The sequence below is a fragment of the Strongylocentrotus purpuratus genome, unplaced genomic scaffold (genome assembly GCF_000002235.5).
Source record: "Strongylocentrotus purpuratus isolate Spur 01 unplaced genomic scaffold, Spur_5.0 spur5_scaffold_10, whole genome shotgun sequence".
NCBI lineage: Eukaryota > Metazoa > Echinodermata > Echinoidea > Camarodonta > Strongylocentrotidae > Strongylocentrotus > Strongylocentrotus purpuratus.
In genome coordinates, this window is record NW_022145595.1 from 1,962,965 (window position 1) to 1,972,940 (window position 9,976).

The following is a 9,976-nucleotide window of genomic DNA, read 5'->3' on the forward strand; positions in this document are numbered from 1 at the left end:
CTTTGGCTATTACCCTTTTAAACAAGTGTTAACAATATCTTATAATTGCAAAATTAGCTTGTGTATGAAAAGGCATCATAGCATTGTGATGCGAAAAGGGGAAATGAATTCGATAAACAAAGAACAATTTTGTTAACCAAATTTTATTCAAACCAAAGTATTGTGGGGGTCAAAGGATGCTTATTCTCGATAGCGATGAAACCACGCCATTTTTGTATATAGATCTAATTCATATCTTTAAGTACGGAGGTCAATATTTACGCCCTAGCTTTGGACATCGTTGGTTAATATTCAATGGGGATCTAACGCAAAATTCTTTTGTTGCTGGCTATTCAGTTAAAATCTTCAACAATAACCTACCCGACAGATGCTTTCATAAAAAATTAACTTAGATAAATCTGACGAAAGAAAGGTCGCCGAGATTTTCACAAGATTTGCCTAATTCATTTAATATCTGATTTGCTATAAAATGTATACAGAACTTTGAATAGAAGTGTCCTTAAATTTGAGAGGCTAATTATGTGTTGAGGTATCAGGTGTGATCTTTTTATGAAAGCAAATACAATAAAATAAATCGCCTCTAAGTTATATTTGGATAGTGTAATCTTTATCTCGAATCCCAACGTTAAAAGTGCTACTCTGATCTTATCATGAATATTACAACTCAAACAAAACAATTGTCTATACGTGAAAGTTAGATGTTACTCAATGTATAATGTGGCAATAATGGGCACGACATGTTATCGCAATAAATAATCTTTCAACAATGAAAAATATATTACGAACGTAGAAATTGAGGCAACATCACTGCTAAAAAAAAGGTTAGATATTAACCTAAAACCTAATTCTGGGGATGTGGAAAGCAGTTCCTGTATTAATCTTGCATGCAAATCTAGTTGTTTTGATCACACATTCCGATAACGATTGCATTAATGTATTACATGCATATCGATGTCCTCGATACGCTAGGTGACATCACTTCTAATCATTCTAATTGAGCATGAAAGTGTTCAACATGTCACCGGGTTTATCTGATCGTGAGGTGATAAAAATGTCTATTAAACAGATTAGAACCATCAGAACTTGACACTACGCTACCGAAGTTCACGTATTGTCACGTTCAACACGTAATACCTGCAATAAAACTCTGCGCAGTTGAGTAGCTACGAGGCACAGGGGCATAACCCCTTGATTGGCTTAAACGATAGTAAGAGAGGGGAGTAGGGGAGAGAGCGGGAGGGGAAAGAGAGAGAGAGAGAGAGAGAGAGAGAGAGAGAGAGAGAAAAGGAACATATTGGGAAAGACAGCATGTAATAAGAAAACTTAATATCCCCGACCCTTTTAATGGACCTGTTCTCTCGCTTTTCATATATATCTATTATTGTGTACCTTTATTTTTTATGTTTTGATGATAATCGTTTTAAGTCAGTATCTGATTTTTGAATTCGAATTTGAATTCGAATTTCTTGAGCAGCAGGATGGTGTCACCCAACAAACCCCCCCCCCCTGTGGAGTCAGTTCCCCTTCAACTAATTATAATCCAGTAATATGCCACTGTGAAATTAGACTACGTGAAGTAGATGTGTAACAAATATCAAGGATTAGGGAAGGAAAAAAACAAAGGATAAAAATAAAATCCTTATTGTATCGAGGTCAGACATTGAAGCATCATCAAAATACAACCATGCTTCCGAAATAACGCGAAATATAAAGAAGATGTGGATAAAATTTAAAAGACTGAGCGATAAGATAACAAAAGTGAAACTGCACCTGATACCGTCCCGAGATAATGGGAGAGAGCTACTGCTCTCACAGTAAGATCCAACGAAAAGGTGTGAGCAGAGTTTAAAAGGAAGTCGACAGCAAACCAAATATCGACCTCATATTGACCTGAAAATGCAAATCGAGGGGAGCTGGACAAAACACGACCCGATGAAGCAAGATGTAAACAAAGTTCTAGACATTGGACGAAGAGGAGAGCAGTTGTAAAATCGACCTCATTAACATATTTCCAAGTATTACGAGGCGTCTATGCAGTGGCAGAATTTGAGGGAGGGGCAACATCTTCCCGTGCTCCTGCCCTCCCTATGTAACCATGTTGGAATACCTGAATAACACAAGAACAGTAATAAAAGTTCCCCTTTACAATTGTGTAATTCTTCGGAATTGAAGGCCAGATATACAGACGCGTTGATTCAACGCCGCTATTATGTTAATACACGATCTTAGGTAGATACGAACAGAGTGGGAACGACCCGACGATGAGCAAAATCATATCGTAAGTGAACCAAGATAAGGCATTACAAAAACAATATCGACAAAAACCAGCTAAGCCACTGCAAAAAAGGGAAAAGAAAAGAGATCTGGGGAAGATAAGGCCAGAGCTCAATTGATTAACACAAAGGAAAAAGGAATACATGAACGGATGGTAGTGTGACAAAATTAAATCATCAGCAAAAAAGAGGATGCTGCATAAATGCACGGTCTAAGGATGGCAGTTGAAATCAAGGAAATTAGAAAATAAAGTCAGAATGAAGCTTTGGCTTATGAAAAGATGCACAGTTTTGAGGTTGATATCAACAAAGTTATACAAGAGAAAACAGGACGAAAAATAAAGAAAAAATATCTACCGATTAATAGTGACCCTCGTACCACGACACGTGCAAATATGGCATATGGGAAACTGTTTAAACCAGAATGTACATATGGTAGGTAGGTGTCAGCAAAAAACTACTTCACGATTCAAAGATTATCCGGGGCTATTAAGAATATACGATCCAAGAAGCTAGATGTACAGTAGGCTTGCGGGTGCACCATGTGAGAGAGAGGGAGGATTGATGTGGGGCATAATTGAACAAACTGGGCAAGGAAGAAATAAAATAAAAAATCTACCCTATACACAAACAAACTCAGCGAGGGCTACTATGAACATTCTAAATGTAAAGTAGACCTCAATAGAGTCCTTGACATTCGTTAAGGAGGGAAAAGGAAATCGAACAGACAGTGACCCGGGATAAGGCGTCACAATATCATCAAAGTTCAACTAGGGCTTGGTTTTCTCTCCAAGGGTATAGATAACCTGGAAAGTGTTTGTTCAGTTAGTTAATTCCTTCCAAGACTGTTATGAATGAGAGGGAGAAAAGGGGGTAATCGCTTCTCAGTTTTGAGAAGTGGAAAATGAAGGGGAGGAAAGACGTCAGAGGAGGGGAAAACAGAGAGAGAGAGAGAGAGAGCAAGAGAAAGATAGAGAGTGGGAGAGAGAGGGGAGAGAGAGGAATAGAGAGAGAGAGATAGAGAGAGAGAGAGAGAGGGGGAGTGCGGGACGGAGGAGGTACGGAGGACGGGTAGAGGGAAACGTTATTACACAGTGCGTCCCAGAAAAAACGAAACCGAGAAGTATCGATGTTCTATCATAATTTAATCACAACTATAATTAATGAATGATACATATTTGGAAAGCTTAGAGTCTCTTCTTTCATGTGATGCTACTCAGATGATGCATATTTTACGCATGAGTGATTAAAAGCAATTTGAAGGAAGGAAACCAAAAAGACATTTGGCGGACGGTATCTAGATTTCGAGGAAAAATTCACATTTCTAGAAAGTTGAGTTTCTGCCCTTTCATATGACACCTCAATCAGGAAAAATGAGCGAGGAATGACAAAGTTCTGTTTGTTTAAAGTAGTGCTTGCATTTCCATAATTTTATTAAACGAATTCGTTTTCACTGGCTGCCTGCCGTATCAATAAACGAAATTAACAAAAGACTTAACTCCGTTTCATTGACAATCAGCCGTAGACGAGAGTCTTCATGCATGGCTGATTGTCAACGAAACGGAGTTAAGTCTTTTGTCAAATCTGCTTTTTGCTACGGCAGGCACCCAGTGAAAACGAATTCGTTTGTTAAAATTATGAACATGTAAGCTTTCCAAATATGTATCATTCATTCATTATGGTTGTGATTAAGTTATGATAAAACATCGATACTTCTCGGTTTCGTTTGTTCTGGGACGCACTGTATAAAAAAACGAACGAGAAGTTAGAAAAGGGTTAACAAAAAATGACTGCTGGGATTGAAAAAGAAGGGTAGGAATATAAGAATATGAAAAAGGATGGTGGGAGAAAAGAGGAGAGGGGAGGAGAGGGAGAATGAGACAGACAGAGGGGGAGCGAGGGGGGGGGGGGGGATCGAAAAGGGTCCGATGTGCGTATCGTGGCGATTAGACAGCGTCAATGCTCAGTGATAGAGGTATCTAGCTATCCTCCAAGGAGGCATGCTACGGGGCAAATAATAGTCTGACATATCACCTACGTTTTTGTTATTCTTGCAGGTATCAACAAAACCTCTTAAGAATTATGTCTTTAAAAATGAAGAAAAAGAAAAATCGATAAAGGATATGTATATGTACATGATGTTTGGCGCCATTTCAATTCTAAAATTGTATGAGGTATATGACAAAGGATCACTGCACGGAATGACCACAGTTCTGTGACCACAAGCACCCAAAACTTCAGATGTTTTTTTCTTCATATCTCCATTGCGTCATTTTCAAGATTTATGGTTTCTCAAAGGAGTACGCATTAAAATATAAAAATGCGTTTGATACAATATTTAATGAAACGATAATAAAAGAAAGTAGGATGGAGGGTACAGATATTCAAACTTGCTCCGTTTGATTATTGTTTTCATTTTTTTATATAGATAAAAAGAAGAACATTTCAACTGGTAATCACGGTTTGGGGACCACAAGCAAGGCAATTATAGAGCAGATTTTTTTCTTATTGTTTTAAATCACATCCCCGTGTAAATTAAAAGGTTAATATGTGGGGGCGAGAACAAAAAAGTCCGTCACGTCAAATGAGTACGATTCAACCTATTAACGGTCAACAAACAAATTCTCGAAGAATATGACGTTTGAATTATAAATGTACCCAGGTGTGCTCGAATTGCTTCCGGGTGAATTGTTAATTTGAAATTGCGTTCTACTTCATCGTTCTATTTTAGATGCGAGTTGATGTGTCCCTGATGACGAAACTAATAGTAAGGAGCTCATCTGCCCTGCCAAAGGTTAATCTACAGCGGGTATCTCAGTTTTCTCAATTTGACTATTATAGCCTAAATTAACTGCTTATATAATGTTTAGCCTATTCATGAGTTCTAGATTTCATTTGCTGAATAAAGTGAGGTACATGTGGCTCATGGCTTATCAGTCACTATATAATTTGAACTGCGACCTTAGGTTACAAGTGGAAGTATATTTTTTTATCAGGAATGCTTGAAATATGTCTGCCTTCACGATCAAATCGCACGAATGAAATGAGTTATAATGTTTTGTGTATGGTATAATATATATATATGTATATTATATATGTATATATATCTTGTAAAATATGAATATATTCTATGTATTATATACATTTATTTTCACCTTTTCATTTTGTACCTTTCACTGGTGACAAGTGTTATCAAGCGCTATGATATATCTGACGTGGACTAGCACTGAATTTTGCTAGCGTGATGTTTGAGAATAAAAGGGAGAAAAACAACACCCACTAAATGCCAGGGTTATCGCCTGCAGGGGGCCCTTTCGTCTCCGCTACGTAGTGACGTTACATATGACGTCATCAAGATTCAAATTCACCTCCAGCTTCTGAAATACCGAGCGCCAGTTCAGATCGTCCCGCACATTTCAGCGTCCCCGGTAAAAACACAGAGGATGCACGCGACATTTACAAAGCTCGTCAAAAGAGTCAGAGACAAATATGTTTTCCCGTTCATATAACAGCTTAACAATGTAAAAGTTATGGGCGAGAGAGGTATAAAAGAAAAAAGAAGAGGGGAAGAAGTTGAGGAGAAGGAGGAACACGAAAACGAAGAAGAAGAAGAAGAAGAAGGAGTAAACAAAGAAGAAGAAGATTAAGAAGAAGACCAAGAAGAAAGAGAGAGAAAGAGATAGAGAAAGGGGAAGAAAGGAGCAATATTTTGAACTTGATAAATGTGCTCTATAAACTCTTTATGCTTCATTCTGTCTCAATATTGGCATGGAATATACGTTGATTACTCTTCCGTCCAACTATTTATGTGCAATTATGATTAATGCGTTTGAATATTACCCTTCCGCTATGGGCAGATGAGAAATGATATTCAGCAGAAATCAATTTGTTCTGATTTCCAAGTTGATGCAGAGATCGAAAAAAGGTTTGTTTAAAGGTTAAACACAAAACAAAGAAACAATGAATAAATAGGCATAATTCTGTTCTAAGTATTATATTTTGCGATTCTTTTTTTCTTCTCAGGAAAACAAAGAATTTGCAATTCATGACCTATCTAAGATTTTGGTTTCATTTCCAAGTGTCTACCAGGGGGATAGTTGCGATGTTGATTTTAAAACGGTTGAACAAATTATAATAATAATGTTCTTTTAAAATACTTTTAATACTTTTAATATACATTATATACGTATCCTAAAAGAAAATCGCAAGAATCTAAAACGATCCTTTATGCCGTATATTATATTGCTGATTGAAATTGAATGACGGACTATATCTACAGGGGCGCAGGGCAATACAATATGTGGGAAGCATCTCAAAGACACTAAAATATCCGATGGACAGCATTTTCGTTTATGACTGTTGATAGGAAAAAGAAAAAAAAGTAAAACATGAAGAGAATTGTTCAATATTTACTTCTTTGCTATTTTCCCACTTCCCCGAAGAAGCAACAAGTGGAGTCAAGAACGTCGGGTTCCAACATACTCACGCGATAGAACTTTTTCATTTTCTGTTTTTTTTTTCACGCTGCAATGACGTCACCTATGACGTTATTCTGGTACTTTAAACCGAATTAGTATTTGGCGCCAAGTTTTTATATCACAGTGCCTGAAGGTTGTCTCGATTAATTCAAGAGATAATTAAAGAACGGACTAGGCCTAATATAAAATATATTCAGTGGGAGAGCTGTTTAACCGCTTATCAAATTACCGCCGGTGTCATCGACTTATATATACTCGAGCAGAGGATAAAAAGGGTTCGAAACTACAACGAAATACAGGAATCACTGTTGATTACATTTATAATACAGGGTATACATGCTACTTAAAAAACACCATCGAAGTCTTTATTCAGTGGAAAGATTTTCGTATACACTTTAGGAGAGGATTAAACAAAAACTTAAGTGAAATTTTCCGAACATGATTAAGTTTGTAATTTTGAGAACTCTCCACAAAATGTACCTCCAATCTGCTGATAGTCGGGTATGCAACCTTGAACTGTTAAAATGTTGCTTTCTTTGAAATAAATTAACATTACTATAGGAAAACTATTTGATGATTCAGTATCCATGGTAACCAGTAATGTAACTAGTACATTGAACCCTAACGGTCGAAATGGCCTTTGAGTTGCACATGTGCTTCGAGTGCCTTGAAGTTCTACGCATAAAGGAGTATGTGATCATCGAAAATCTGAAATGTCATCGTTAGAAGCTAAGTGTATTTTTTAGGATTTTGCGCGAGCGATGCATATTATTTATTTGCTGAGGCTTTAGGGACGTTTTCGAGTCATTTAGGGCAGTATGCATTCATGAACCACCGAAATTCGCTCAAGAATATGAACTCCGAAATTGAAAGGAAATCATGCTTCCGCTAGAAACGAGACATTCATTCCACTCGCCTGCAATTATCATTTAATATCAACGTCGATTGCTTTTATGGCGAGACATTTTGAGATGTAGGCAAACATGAACAAAATATGATGAATTCAAGGTAACATTCATTTGACGGGGCTGGTGAATATATATTGACATTGAAAATGACGGGTTATTGTAAAGGCTTGTCTGTATTGATGATGATTGGGAAGAAGGAAATGAAAGATTTGTTTTCTTATGAAGATCCCAAATATGAAAGCTGGATTATAAAGGCTGTGAACATGATATATGTTTATTTATATGTTATACAAATGATATATGTTTATTTTGCAAACGAGTATATTTTTGTAACTGTTCTGTATAAATGTTATAAACGATGTAAATATGTTCATTCAGGGCCCCATGGAAGACCACTACTTGTTGGTGAATGGGCTACCCTGTCAAAATAATAGAAATAAATAAATAAATAAATAAATAAAACATGAATGGCGGTTAGATGTGAATCATTGCCTTTGACAAATATCTGAAAGACACATTAGTCGCTAAGGTGGCAGATCAATTATTTTTCGAAAAAGGAGGCTTAATGTTAAAGCCTATTTAACAAGCAATCAAAAAGAGAAACAGAAAGGCGGAGAGAAAGAATTTTGGAGGAATTTTTCCCAACATCTAGCACAAATCATAAACTATATAGAAAGAAAGAATTGTAATTTAGATCGTTTATCATGCTCTATTATAAACATTCATCTTGATTAAGAATAGTCAAGTAATATATTATAACAGTATTTATCCCATCATGTTATTTTTAAATGACTTGTGGTAAATTACGGAATAGGCAAAAAATAGTATGGGAGTGATAGACAGATAAAGAGTTATGAGATGATGGGAGGGAGACAGAGAGAGAGAGAGAGAGAGAGAGAGAGAGAGAGGGGGGAAGGGGGGAGGGGGAGTGGAAGGTAAGAAACAGAGGCTGGTAACCTCATCATATACATGAATGATTTATGTGAAAGTAATCGTCTCATTTGTCATATCAGACAGACCGTAAAATGAAGTCTTCTCAAGCAGTTGTTTGAAGTTCAATTTCTACCACGGGCTGTTCGTTTTAATACACGTTAGTATAAATCATACATGTATGTTGACGAATGTTACTCCTTGTGAGAATGACATGGTGGAAATTTGTCATCAAATTGTCATGTATTTCTTGACACCCAACGAAGAACAACATCGTTCTCAAACTCTCCCATATCAAGTATCACGCTCTTGACGTGTTTGGTGTTACGAAATCAGGGCGCTGTGGACCCGCCCCCCCCCCCCACTCCGAGAACGGACGGATCCCATGCGTGTTCCCAAAATGTCCTTTTCGTAACAAAAGAAAAAGGTGGACCCGTATTGACTTTACACACCGGACTTTTGCTGAAAGGGGGGGGGGGGGTGCTGAAAAAGGCTCGTATAACAAAAGAAAAAGGTCGACCCGTTTTGACTTTACACACCGGACTTTTGCTGAAAAGGGGGGGGGGGGTCGCTTGGAACACGCATATGCGTACCCTAAATAACACTGAGTGGGGGGGGGGGAGCGGGGCTGTGGAATACATTACTTGGCTATTTTTAAGGATTCTCTCAAACTGTAACGAAATGCAATCAATTAATACAACATACAACAAATTCACACCGTGCACCGTGTTAGACTGTATTATCTCACAAAAATATGAAATGCAAATTGATCTATCAAATAATAACGATAGAAAAGAGAGTAATCCTATATAAAAGTTACATGTATGTTAATGTTTCACTCGAGTTCGGACAACCTCGAATTGGCGCTTTCGTTACATGAAAAACAGTCCAAGATTGTCCTCACGATTTTAGCGGGGAAAGGCCACTTCCATAGTAAGTGTCAGATGAGGAGATCGGGTAACAATCTTGTACCCAATTAGTCTTGATCTTTACGCGCGGCTTGATCGATTGCTGAAACATTTAGATCGTCGAGTGAACGCAAAAGTCAATTTGTTGAGAAATACACGCGGGGGAATTTCTTGACAGATTAAAAGCGTGGCAAACGTTATTTCCCTTTCGTTTGTTTCCCGGCCATCTGATGATTCCAGTCGTGCGTTTGGGAGCATTACTTTAGGTGTGATTCGCTTAGTTCGAGCTCTGACATTTAGCCTCATCAAACCAGAGGGTAAAACGTGGGCTTGAAATATTGATGTCTCTTCCTTGACGTTTTTTCCCTTCTCACTATAAGAAGACAAAGATTTATACGGGTAGAAATCATTGTAACGATATCCTTGATTTGTTGGTTCTACGGTTTATGAAAGTTTAAGGAAGAAAGGAAAGGAAGAAA